We start from the raw sequence: 14,567 nt of genomic DNA on the forward strand, positions 1-14,567 counted from the left end.
AAATACCAGAACTAACCGAGACGTAACCGGCGTTCTCCACTAAAATATTAATCGCAACCAGGTTTAATTGACTGTTTCGGTGTGGTACCGCATTACTACGTGATACAAACCAGAAAAAGGCCAGGATCTGGCCAACAAGTATGCGAGAAATGCGAAAGTGCGAGCCAGATGTGGGCAAATACCAGAACTAGCTCGGACATAACCAGCGTTATCCTCTAATATAGTAATCGCAACCAGGTTTAATTGACTGTTTCGGTATGGTACCGCATTACTACGTGATCGAAACCAGAAGAAGGCCAGGATCTGGGCAACAAGCATGCGAAAAATGAGAAAATACGAGCCAGATGAGGCAAATACCAGACCTAACCCAGACATAATCGGCTTTATCCTCTAAAACATTAATCGGTACCAGGTTTAATTGACTGTTTCGGTGTGGTACCACATTACTACGGGATCCAAACCAGAAAAAACCCAGGATCTGACCAACAAGTATGCGAAAAACGCGAAAGTATGAGCCAGATGATTGCAAATACCAGAACTAACCCAGACATAACCAGCGATGTCCTCTAAAATGCTAATGGGAACCAGCTTTTATAGTCTGTTTCAGTGTGGTACCACATTACTACGTGATCCAAATCAGAAAAAGCCCAGGATCTGGCCAACAAGTATGCGAGAAATCCGAAATTGCGAGGCAGATGTGGGCAAATACCAGAACTAGCCCAGACATAACCAGCGTTATCCTCTAATATAGTAATCGCAACCAGGTTTAATTGACTGTTTCGGTATGGTACCGCATTACTACGTGATCCAAACCAGGAAAAGCCTTGGATCTGGCCAACAAGTATGCGAAAAATGCTGAAGTACGAGCCAGATGAGGGAAAATCCCAGACCTAACCGAGACATAAACGGCGTTATCCTCTAAAATATTAATCGCAGCCAGGTTTAATTGACTGTTTCGGTGTGGAACCTCATTACTACGAGATCTAAGACAGAAAAAAACCCAGGATCTGGCCAACGAGTATGCGAAAAACGCGAAAGTATGAGCCAGATGATTGCAAATACCAGAACTAACCCAGACATAACCAGCGATATCCTCTAAAATATTAATCTTAACCAGGTTTAATTGACTGTTTCAGTGTGGTCCCACATTATTACTTGGTCCAAGCCAGAAAAAGGCCAGGATCTGGCCAACAAGCATGCGTAAAATGCGAAAGTACGTGCCAGATGAGGGCAAATACCTGACATAACGCAGACATTACCGGCGTTATCCTCTAAAACATTAATCGGAACGAGCTTTAATTGACTGGTTCGGTGTGGAACCTCATTACTACGTGATCCATACCAGAAAAAACCCAGGATCTGGCCAACAAGTATGCGAAAAACGCGAAAGTATGGGCCAGATGATTGCAAATCCCAGACCTAACCGAGACATAACCGGCGTTATCCTCTAAAATATTAATCGCAACCAGGTTTAATTGCCTGTTTCGGTGTGGAACCACAATACTACGGGATCCAAACCAGAAAAAACCCAGGATCAGGCCAAGAAGTATGCGAAAAACGCGAAAGTATGAGCCAGATGATTGCAAATACCAGAACTAACCCAGACATAACCAGCGTTATCCTCTGAGATACTATTCGGAACCAGCTTCTATTGACTGCTTCAGTGTGGCACCACATTACTACGTGATCCAAACCAGAAAAATCCCAGGATCTGGCCAACAAGTATGGGAAAAATGCGAAAGTACGTGCCATATGAGGGCAAATACCAGAACTATCCCAGACATAACCAGCGTTATCCTCTAAAATACTAATCGGAACCAGCTTTCATTGACTGTTTCAGTGTGGTACCACATTATTACGTGATCCAAACCAGAAAAAGCCCAGGACCTGGCCAACAAGTATGCGAAAAAAACGAAAGCACGAGCCAGATGAGGGCAAATCCCAGACCTAACCGAGACATAACCGGCGTTATCATCTTAAATATTAATCGGAACCAGGATTAATTGACTGTTTCGGTGTGGTACCGCGTTACTACGTGATCCAAACCAGAAACAGGCCAGGATCTGGCCAACAAGTATGCGAGAAATGCGAAAGTACGAGCCAGATGAGGGCAAATACCATACCTAACCCAGACATAACCGGCGTTATCGTCTACAATATTAATCGCTACCAGGTTGAATTGACAGTTTCGGTGTGGTACCGCATTACTACGAGATGCTAGCCAGAAAAAGCCCTGGATCTGGTCAACAAGTATGCGAAAAATGCGAAAGTACGAGCCAGATGAGGGCAAATCTCAGACCTAACCGGGACATAACCAGCGATATCCTCTATAATATTAATCGCAACCAGGTTGAATTGACTGTATCGGTGTGGTACCGCATTACTACGTGATCCAAACCAGAAAAACGCCAGGACCTGGCCAACAAGTATGCGAGAATCGAGAAAGTATGAGCCAGATGATTGCAAATACCAGAACTAACTCAGACATAACCAGAGTTTTCCTCTAAAATACTAATCGGAACAAGCTTTTATTGACTGTTTCAGTGTGGTACCACATTACTACGTGATCCAAACCAGAAAAAGGCCAGGATCTGACCAACAAGTATGCGAAAAATGCGAAAGTGCGAGCCAGATGTGGGCCAATACCAGAACTAGCCCAGACATTACCGGCGTTATCCTCTAAAACATTAATCGGAACCAGCTTTAATTGACTGGTTCTGTGTGGAACCTTATTACTACGTGATCCATACCAGAAAGAACCCAGGATCTGGCCAACAAGTATGCGAAACAAACGAAAGCACGAGCCAGATGAGGGCAAATACCAGAACTAACCCAGACATAACCAGCGTTATCGTCTAAAATACTAATCGGAACCAGCTCCTACTGACTGTTTCAGTGTGGTACCACATTACTACGTGATCCAAACCAGAAAAATCCCAGGATCTGGCCAACAAGTATGGGAAAAATGCGAAAGTACGAGCCAGATGAGTGCAAATCCCAGACAGGCCGAGACATAACCGGCGTTATCCTCTAAAATATTAATCGCAACCAGGTTTAATTGACTGTTTCGGTGTGGAACCACATTACTACGGGATCCAAACCAGAAGAAACCCAGGATCAGGCCAACAAGTATGCGAAAAACGCGAAAGTATGAGCCAGATGATTGCAAATACCAGAACTAACCCAGACATAACCAGCGTTATCCTCCGAAATACTATTCGGAACCAGCTTCTATTGACTGCTCCAGTGTGGTACCGCATTGCTACGTGATCCAAACCAGAAAAATCCCAGGATCTGGCCAACAAGTATGGGAAAAATGCGAAAGTCCGAGCCAGATGAGTGCAAATCCCAGACCTAACCGAGACATAACCGGCGTTCTCCACTAAAATATTAATCGGAACCAGCTTTTATTGACTGTTTCAGTGTGGTACCACATTACTACCTGAACCAATCCAGAAACAGCTCAGGGTCTGTCCAACAAGTATGCGAAAAATGCGAAAGAACGATACACATGAGGCCAAATCCGAGACCTAACCGAGACATAACCAGCGTTATCCTCTAAAATACTAATCGGAACCAGCTTTCATTGACTGTTTCAGTGTGGCGCCACATTATTACGTGATCCAAACCAGAAAAACCCCACGACCTGGCCAACAAGTATGCGAAACAATGAAAGCACGAGCCAGATGGGGGGCAAATCCCAGACCTAACCGAGACATAACCGGTGTTATCCTCTAAAATATAAATCGCAACCAGGTTTAATTGACTGTTTCAGTGTGGTACCACATTACTACGTGGTCCAAGCCAGAAAAAGGCCAGGATCTGCCCAACAAGTGTGAGAAAAATGCGAAAGTACGAGCCAGATGAGGGCAAATACCAGAACTAACCCAGACATAACCAGCGTTATCCTCTAAAATACTAATCGGAACCAGCTTTCATTGACTGTTTCAGTGTGGTGCCACATTATTACGTGATCCAAACCAGAAAAAGCCCAGGACCTGGCCAACAAGTATGCGAAAAAAACGAAACCACGAGCCAGATGATTGCAAATCCCGGACCTAACCGAGACATAACCGGCGTTATCCTCTAAAATATTAATCGGAACCAGGATTAATTGACTGTTTCGGTGTGGTACCGCGTTACTACGTGATCCAAACCAGAAACAGGCCAGGATCTGGCCAACAAGTATGCGAAAAATGAGAAAATTCGAGCCAGATGAGGCAAATACCAGACCTAACCCAGACATAACCGGCGTTATCCTCTAAAACATTAATCGGAACCAGGCTTAATTGACTGTTTCGGTGTGGAACCTCATTACTACGGCATCCAAACCAGAAAAAACCCAGGATCTGACCAACAAGTATGCGAAAAACGCGAAAGTATGGGCCAGATGATTGCAAATACCAGAACTAACCCAGACATAACCGGCGTTATCCTCTAAAATATTAATCGCAACCAGGTTTAATTGTCTGTTTCGGTGTGGAACCACATTACTACGGGATCCAAACCAGAAGAAACCCAGGATCAGGCCAACAAGTATGCGAAAAACGCGAAAGTATGAGCCAGATGAGGGCAAATACCAGAACTAACCGAGACGTAACCGGCGTTCTCCACTAAAATATTAATCGCAACCAGGTTTAATTGACTGTTTCGGTGTGGTACCGCATTACTACGTGATACAAAACAGAAAAAGGCCAGGATTTGGCCAACAAGTATGCGAAAAATGCGAAAGTACGAAACACATGAGGCCAAATCCCAGACCTAACCGAGACATAACCGGCGTTCTCCACTAAAATATTAATCGGAATCAGCTTTTATTGACTGTTTCAGTGTGGTACCACATTACTACCTGAACCAAACCAGAAACAGCTCAGGGTCTGGCCAACAAGTATGCGAAAAATGCGAAAGTACGATACACATGAGGCCAAATCCCAGACCTAACCGAGACATAACCAGCGTTATCCTCTAAAATATTATTCGGAACCAGCTTCTACTGACTGTTTCAGTGTCGTACCACATTACTACGTGATGCAAACCAGAAAAAGCCCAGGATCTGGCCAACAAGTATGCGAAAAATACGAAAGCACGAGCCAGATGAGGGCAAATCCCAGACCTAACCGAGACATAGCCGGCGTTATCCCCTGATATAGTAATCGCAACCAGGTTTAATTGACTGTTTCGGTGTGGTACCGCATTACTACGTGATACAAACCAGAAAAAGGCCAGGATCTGGCCAACAAGTATGCGAGAAATGCGAAAGTGCGAGCCAGATGTGGGCAAATACCAGAACTAGCTCAGACATAACCAGCGTTATCCTCTAATATAGTAATCGCAACCAGGTTTAATTGACTGTTTCGGTATGGTACCGCATTACTACGTGATCCAAACAAGGAAAAGCCCTGGATCTGGCCAACAAGTATGCGAAAAATGCTGAAGTACGAGCCAGATGAGGGAAAATCCCAGACCTAACCGAGACATAAACGGCGTTATCCTCTAAAATATTAATCGCAGCCAGGTTTAATTGACTGTTTCGGTGTGGAACCTCATTACTACGAGATCTAAGACAGAAAAAAACCCAGGATCTGGCCAACGAGTATGCGAAAAACGCGAAAGTATGAGCCAGATGATTGCAAATACCAGAACTAACCCAGACATAACCAGCGATATCCTCTAAAATATTAATCTTAACCAGGTTTAATTGACTGTTTCAGTGTGGTCCCACATTATTACTTGGTCCAAGCCAGAAAAAGGCCAGGATCTGGCCAACAAGCATGCGTAAAATGCGAAAGTACGTGCCAGATGAGGGCAAATACCTGACATAACGCAGACATTACCGGCGTTATCCTCTAAAACATTAATCGGAACCAGGCTTAATTGACTGTTTCGGTGTGGTACCGCGTTACTACGTGAGCCAAACCAGAAACAGGCCAGGATCTGGCCAACAAGTATGCGAAAAAAACGAAAGCACGAGCCAGATGATGGCAAATCCCAGACCTAACCGAGACATAACCGGCGTTATCCTCTAAAATATTAATCGCAGCCAGGTTTAATTGACTGTTTCGGTGTGGAACCTCATTACTACGGGATCCAAACCAGAAAAAACCCAGGATCAGGCCAAGAAGTATGCGAAAAACGCGAAAGTATGAGCCAGATGATTGCAAATACCAGAACTAACCCAGACATAACCAGCGTTATCCTCTGAGATACTATTCGGAACCAGCTTCTATTGACTGCTTCAGTGTGGTGGCACATTATTACGTGACCCAAACCAGAAAAAGCCCAGGACCTGGCCAACAAGTATGCGAAAAAAACGAAAGCACGAGCCAGATGATGGCAAATCCCAGACCTAACCGAGACATAACCGGCGTTATCCTCTAAAAGATTAATCGGAACCAGGATTAATTGACTGTTTCGGTGTGGTACCGCGTTACTACGTGAGCCAAACCAGAAACAGGCCAGGATCTGGCCAACAAGTATGCGAAAAATGGGAAAATACGAGCCAGATGAGGCAAATACCAGACCTAACCCAGACATAACCGGCGTTATCCTCTAAAACATTAATCGGAACCAGGCTTAATTGACTGTTTCGGTGTGGAACCTCATTACTACGGGATCCAAAACAGAAAAAACCCAGGATCTGACCAACAAGTATGCGAAGAACGCGAAAGTATGGGCCAGATGATTGCAAATACCAGAACTAACCGAGACATAACCAGCGTTATCCTCTAAAATATTAATCGCTACCAGGTTTAATTGACTGTTTCAGTGTGGTACCACATTACTACGTGATCCAAACCAGAAAAAGCCCAGGATCGAGCCAACAAGTATGCGAAACAAACGAATGCACGAGCCGGATGAGGGCAAATACCAGAACTAACCCAGACAATACCACCGTTATCCTCTAAAACATTAATCGGAACCAGGTTTAATTGACTGTTTCAGTGTGGTACCACATTACTTCGTGATCCAAACCAGAAAAAGTCCATGATCTGGCCAAGAAGTATGCGAAAAAAACGAAAGCGCGAGCCAGATGAGGGCAAATCCCAGACCTAACAGAGACATAACTGGCGTTATCCTCTCAAATATTAAACGCAAACAGGTTTAATTGACTGTTTCGGTGTGGTAACGCATTACTACGTGATACAAAACAGAAAAAGGCCAGGATCTGGCCAACAAGTATGCGAAAAATGCGAAGGTACGAAACACATGATGCCAAATCCCAGACCTAACCGAGACATAACCGGCGTTCTCCACTAAAATATTAATCGGAACCAGCTTTTATTGACTGTTTCAGTGTGGTACCACATTACTACCTGAACCAAACCAGAAACAGCTCAGGGTCTGGCCAACAAGTATGCGAAAAACGCGAAAGTATGGGCCAGATGATTGCAAATACCAGAACTAACCCAGACATAACCGGCGTTATCCTCTAAAACATTAATCGGAACCAGGCTTAATTGACTGTTTCGGTGTGGAACCTCATTACTACGGGATCCAAACCAGAAAAAACCCAGGATCTGACCAACAAGTATGCGAAAAACACGAAAGTATGGGCCAGATGATTGCAAATACCAGAACTAACCCAGACATAACCGGCGCAATCCTCTAAAATATTAATCGCAACCAGGTTTAATTGACTGTTTCGGTGTGGAACCTCATTGCAACGGGATCCAAGCCAGAAAAAACCCAGGAACTGGCCAACAAGTATGCGAAAAACGGGAAAGTACGAGCCGGATGAGGGCAAATACCAGAACTAACCCAGACAATACCACCGTTATCCTCTAAAACATTAATCGGAACCAGGTTTAATTGACTGTTTCGGTGTGGAACCTCATTACTACGGGATCCAAACCAGAAAAAGCCCAGGACCTGGCCAACAAGTATGCGAAAGAAACGAAAGCACGAGCCAGATGAGGGCAAATCCTATTCCTAACCGAGACATAACCGGCGTTATCCTCTAAAATATTAATCTTAACCAGGTTCAATTGACTGTTTCAGTGTGGTACCACATTACTACGTGATCCAAATCAGAAAAAGCCCAGGATCTGGCCAACAAGTATGCGAGAAATCCGAAAGTGCGAGCCAGATGTGGGCAAATACCAGAACTAGCCCAGACATAACCAGCGTTATCCTCTAATATAGTAATCGCAACCAGGTTTTATTGACTGTTTCGGTATGGTACCGCATTACTACGTGATCCAAACCAGGAAAAGCCCTGGATCTGGTCAACAAGTATGCGAAAAAGGCGAAAGTACGAGCCAGATGAGGGAAAATCCCAGACCTAACCGAGACATAAACGGCGTTATCCCCTAAAATATTAATCACAACCAGGTTTAATTGACTGTTTCGGTGTGGTACCGCATTACTACGTGATACAAAACAGAAAAAGGCCAGGATCTGGCCAACAAGTATGCGAAAAATGCGAAAGTACGAAACACGTGAGGCCAAATCCCAGACCTAACCGAGACATAACTGGCGTTCCCCACTAAAATATTAATGGGAACCAGCTTTTAATGACTGTTTCAGCGTGGTACCACATTGCAACCTGAACCAAACCAGAAACAGCTCAGGGTCTGGCCAACAAATATGCGAAAAATGCGAAAGAACGATACACATGAGGCCAAATCCCAGACCTAACCGAGACATAACCAGCGTTCCCCTCTAAAATACTAATCGGAACCACCTTGCATTGACTGTTTCAGTGCGGTGCCACATTATTACGTGATCCAAACCAGAAAAAGCCCAGGACCTGGCCAACAAGTATGCGAAAAAATGAAAGCACGAGCCAGATCAGGGCAAATCCCAGACCTAACCGAGACATAACCGGCGTTATCCTCTAAAATATTAATCGCAACCAGGTTTAATTGTCTGTTTCGGTGTGGAACCACATTACTACGGGATCCAAACCAGAAAAAACCCAGGATCAGGCCAAGAAGTATGCGGAAAACGCGAAAGTATGAGCCAGATGATTGCAAATACCAGAACTAACCCAGACATAACCAGCGTTATCCTCTGAGATACTATTCGGAACCAGCTTCTATTGACTGCTTCAGTGTGGTACCACATTACTACGTGATCCAAACCAGAAAAATCCCAGGATCTGGCCAACAAGTATGGGAAAAATGCGAAAGTACGTGCCAGATGAGGGCAAATACCAGAACTAACCCGGACATAACCAGCGTTATCCTCTAAAATACTAATCGGAACCAGCTTTCATTGACTGTTTCATTGTGGTACCACATTATTACGTGATCCAAACCAGAAAAAGCCCCGGACCTGGCCAACAAGTATGCGAAAAAAACGAAAGCACTAGCCAGATGAGGGCAAATCCCAGACCTAACCGAGACATAACCGGCGTTATCCTCTTAAAAATTAATCGCAACCAGGTTTAATTGACTGTTTCAGTGCGGTACCACATTACTACATGAACCAAACCTGAAAAAGCCCAGGGTCTGGGCAACAAGTATGCGAAAAACGCGAAAGTATGAGCCAGATGATTGCAAATACCAGAACTAACCCAGACATAACCAGCGTCATCCTCTGAGATACTATTCGGAACCAGCTTCTATTGACTGCTTCAGTGTGGTACCACATTACTACGTGATACAAACCAGAAAAAGCCCAGGACCTGGCCAACAAGTATGCGAAAAAAACGAAAGCACGAGCCAGATGAGGGCACCTCCCAGACCTAACCGAGACATAACCGGTGTTATCCTCTAAAATATTAATCGCAACCAGGTTTAATTGTCTGTTTCGGTGAGGAACCTCATTACTAAGGGATCTAAGCCAGAAAAAACCCAGGATCTGGCCAACAAGTATGCGAAAAACGCGAAAGTGCGAGCCAGATGTGGGCAAATACCAGAACTAGCCCAGACATAACCAGCGTTATCCTCTAATATAGTAATCGCAACCAGGTTTAATTGACTGTTTCGGTGTGGTACCGCATTACTACGTGATCCAAACCAGAGAACCCTGGATCTGGCCAACAAGTATGCGAAAAATGCGAAAGTACGAGCCAGATGAGGGCAAATCCCAGAACTAACCCAGACATAACCGGCGTTATCCTCTAAAATATTAATCCCAACCAGGTTTAATAGACTGTTTCGGTGTGGCACCGCATTACTACGTGTCACAAACCAGAAAAAGGCCAGGATCTGGCCAACAAGTATGCGAAAAATGCGAAGGTACGAGACAGATGAGGGCAAATCCCATACCTAACCGAGATATAACCGGCGTTATCCTCTAAAATATTAATCGCAACCCGGTTTAATTGACTGTTTCAGTGTCGTCCCACATTACTACCTGAACCAAACCAGAAAAAGCTCAGGGTCAGGCCAACAAGTTTGCGTAAAATTTGAAAGTACCAGCCAGATGAGGGCAAATCCCAGAACTTACCCAGACATAACCGGCGTTATCCTCTATAAGATTAATCGCACCAGGTTTAATTGACTGTTTCAGTGTGGTACAACATTACTACGTGGTCTTAGCCAGAAAAAGGCCAGGATCTGCCCAACAAGTATGCGAAAAATGCGAAAGTACGAGCCAGATGAGGGCAAATCCCAGACCTAACCGTGACATAACCGGCGTTATCCTCTAAAATATTAATCGCAACCAGGTTTAATAGACTGTTTCGGTGTGGCACCGCATTACTACGTGACACAAACTTGAAAAAGGCCAGGATCTGGCCAACAAGTATGCGAAAAATGCGAAAGTACGAGACTGATGAGGGCAAATCCCATACCTAACCGAGACATAACCGGCGTTATCCTCTAAAATACTAATCGGAACCAGCTTTCATTGACTGTTTCAGTGTGGTACCACCTGATTACGTGATCCAAACCAGAAAAGCGCAGGACCTGGCCTACAAGTATGCGAAAAAAACGAAAGCACGAGCCAGATGAGGGCAAATACCAGAACTAACCCAGACATAACCAGCGTTATCCTCTATAATATTAATCGCAACCAGGTTTAATTGACTGTTTCAGTGGGGTACCACATTACTACGTGGTCCAAGCCAGAAAAAGGCCAGGATCTGCCCAACAAGTATGTGAAAAATGAGAAAATACGAGCCAGATGAGGCAAATACCAGAACTAACACAGACATAACCAGCGTTATCCTCTAAAATACTAATCGGAACCAGCTTTCATTGACTGTTTCAGTGTGGTACCACATTATTACGTGATCCAAACCAGAAAAAGCCCAGGACCTGGCCAACAAGTATGCGAAAAAAACGAAAGTACCAACCAGATGAGGACAAGCACCAGACCTAACCCAGACATAACCGGCGTTATCCTCTAAAACATTAATCGGAACCAGCTTTTATTGACTGTTTCAGTGTGGTACCACTTTACAACCTGAACCAAACCAGAAAAAGCCCAGGGTCTGGCCTACAAGTATGCGTAAAATGCGAAAGTACCAGCCAGATGAGGGCAAATCCCAGAACTTACCCAGACATAACCGGCGTTATCTTCTATAAGATTAATCGCAACCAGGTTTAATTGACTGTTTCAGTGTGGTACAACATTACTACGTGGTCCAAGCCAGAAAAAGGCCAGGATCTGCCCAACAAGTAGGCGAAAAATGCGAAAGTACGAGCCAGATGAGGGCAAATACCAGAACTAACCCAGGCATAACCAGCGTTATCCTCTATAATATTAATCACAACCAGGTTTAATTGACTGTTTTAGTGGGGTACCACATTACTACGTGGTCCAAGCCAGAAAAAGGCCAGGATCTGCCCTACAAGTATGCGAAAAATGCGAAAGTACGAGCCAGATGAGGACAAATCCCAGACCTAACCCAGACATAACCGGCGTTATCGTGTAAAATATTAATCGCAACCAGGTTTAATAGACTGTTTCGGTGTGGCACCGCATTACTACGGGATCCGAACCAGAAGAAGCCCAGGACCTGGCCAACAAGTATGCGAAAAATGCGAAAGTACGAGACAGATGAGGGCAAATCCCATACCTAACCGAGATATAACCGGCGTTATCCTCTAAAATATTAATCGCAACCAGGTTTAATTGACTGTTTCAGTGTCGTCCCACATTACTACCTGAACCAAACCAGAAAAAGCTCAGGGTCAGGCCAACAAGTATGCGTAAAATGCGAAAGTACCAGCCAGATGAGGGCAAATCCCAGAACTTACCCAGACATAACCGGCGTTATCTTCTATAAGATTAATCGCAACCAGGTTTAATTGACTGTTTCAGTGTGGTACCACATTACTACGTCGTCCAAGCCAGAAAAAGGCCAGGATCTGCCCAACAAGTATGCGAAAAATGCGAAAGTACGAGGCAGATGAGGGCAAATACCAGAACTAACCCAGACATAACCAGCGTTATCCTCTAAAATACTAATCGCAACCAGCTTTCATTGACTGTTTCAATGTGGTACCACATTATTACGGGATCCGAACCAGAAGAAGCCCAGGACCTGGCCAACAAGTATGCGAAAAATGCGAAAGTACGAACCAGATGAGGACAAACACCAGACCTAACCCAGACATAACCGGCGTTATCCTCTAAAACATTAATCGGAACCAGCTTTTATTGACTGTTTCAGTGTGGTACCACTTTACAACCTGAACCAAACCAGAAAAAGCCCAGGGTCTGGCCAACAAGTATGCGTAAAATGCGAAAGTACCAGCCAGATGAGGGCAAATCCCAGAACTTACCCAGACATAACCAGCGTTATCCTCTATAATATTAATCGCAACCAGGTTTAATTGACTATTTCAGTGGGGTACCACATTACTACGTGGTCCAAGCCAGAAAAAGGCCAGGATCTGCCCAACAAGTATGTGAAAAATGAGAAAATATGAGCCAGATGAGGGCAAATCCCAGAACTTACCCAGACATAACCGGCGTTATCCTCTAAAACATTAATCGGAACCAGGTTTAATTGACTGTTTCGTTGTGGTACCGCATTACTACGTGATCCAAACCAGAAGAAGCCCAGGATCTGGCCAACAAGTATGCGAAAAATGCGAAAGTACGAGCCAGATGAGGGCAAATCCCAGACCTAACCGAGACACAACCGGCGTTATCCTCTAAAATATTAATCGCAACCAGGTTTAATTGACTGTTTTGGTGTGGTACCGCATTACTACGTGATCCAAACCAGTAAAAGCCCAGGATCTTGCCAACAAGTATGCGAAAAATGCGAAGGTACGAGCCAGATGAGGGCAAATCCCAGACCTAACCCAGACATAACCGGCGTTATCCTCTAAAATATTACTCGCAACCAGGTTTTATTGACTATTTCGGTGTGGTACCGCATTACTGCGTGATCCAAACCAGAAGAAGCCGAGGATCTGGCTACAGGTGTGCGAAAAATGCGAAAGTACGAGCCAGATGAGGGCAAATCCCAGACCTAACCGAGACATAGCCGGCGTTATCCTCTAAAATATTAATCGCAACCAGGTTTAATTGACAGTTTCGGTGTGGGACCACATTACTACGGGATCCAATCCAGAAAAAACGCTGGATCTGGCCAACAACTACGCGAAAAACGCGAAAGTATGAGCCAGATGATTGCAAATACCAGAACTAACCCAGACATAACCAGCGTTATCCGCTAAAATACTAATCGGAACCAGCTTTTATTGACTGTTTCAGCGTGGCACCACATTACTACGTGATCCAAACCAGAAGAAGGCCAAGATCTGGTCAACAAGTATGCGAAAGATGCGAAAGTACGAGCCAGATGAGGGCAAATACCAGATCAAACCCAAACATAACCAGCGTTATCCTCCAAAATATTACTCGAAACCAGGTTTAATTGACTGTTTCGGTGTGGAACCACATTACTACGGTATCCAAATCAGAAAAAGCGCTGGATCTGGCCAACAAGTATGCGAGAAATGCGAAAGTGTGAGCCAGATGATAGCAAATACCAGAACTAACCAAGACATAACCAGCGTTATCCTCTAAAACACTCATCGCAACCAGCTTTTATTGACTGTTTCAGTGTGGTACCACATTACTACGTGATCCGAACCAGAAAAAGCCCAGGATCTGGCCAACAAGTATGCGAAAAATGCGAAGGTACGAGGCAGATGAGGGCAAATCCCAGACCTAACCGAGACATAACCGGCGTTATCCTCTAAAATATTAATCTCAACCTGGTATAATTGACTGTTTCGGTGTGGAACCACATTACTACGGGATCCAAATCAGAAAAAGCGCTGGATCTGGCCAACAAGTATTCGAAAAATGCGAAAGCGAGCCAGATGAGGGCAAATGCCAGACCTAACCCAGACAATACCGGCGTTATCCGCTAAAATATTAATCGCAACCAGGTTTAATTGACTGTTTCGGTGTGGTACCGCATTACTACGTGATCCAAACCAGAAAAACCACTGGATCTGGCCAACAAGTATATGAAAAATGCGAAAGTACAAGCCTGATGAGGGCAAATCCCCGACCTGACCGAGACATAACCGGCGTTATCGTCTAAAATATTTATCACAACCAGGTCTAATAGACTGTTTCGGTGTGGTACCGCATTACTACGGGATCCAATCCAGAGAAACCCCAGGATCTGGCGAACAAGTATGCGA

The sequence above is a fragment of the Colletes latitarsis genome, unplaced genomic scaffold (genome assembly GCF_051014445.1).
Source record: "Colletes latitarsis isolate SP2378_abdomen unplaced genomic scaffold, iyColLati1 scaffold0013, whole genome shotgun sequence".
Lineage (NCBI taxonomy): Eukaryota > Metazoa > Arthropoda > Insecta > Hymenoptera > Colletidae > Colletes > Colletes latitarsis.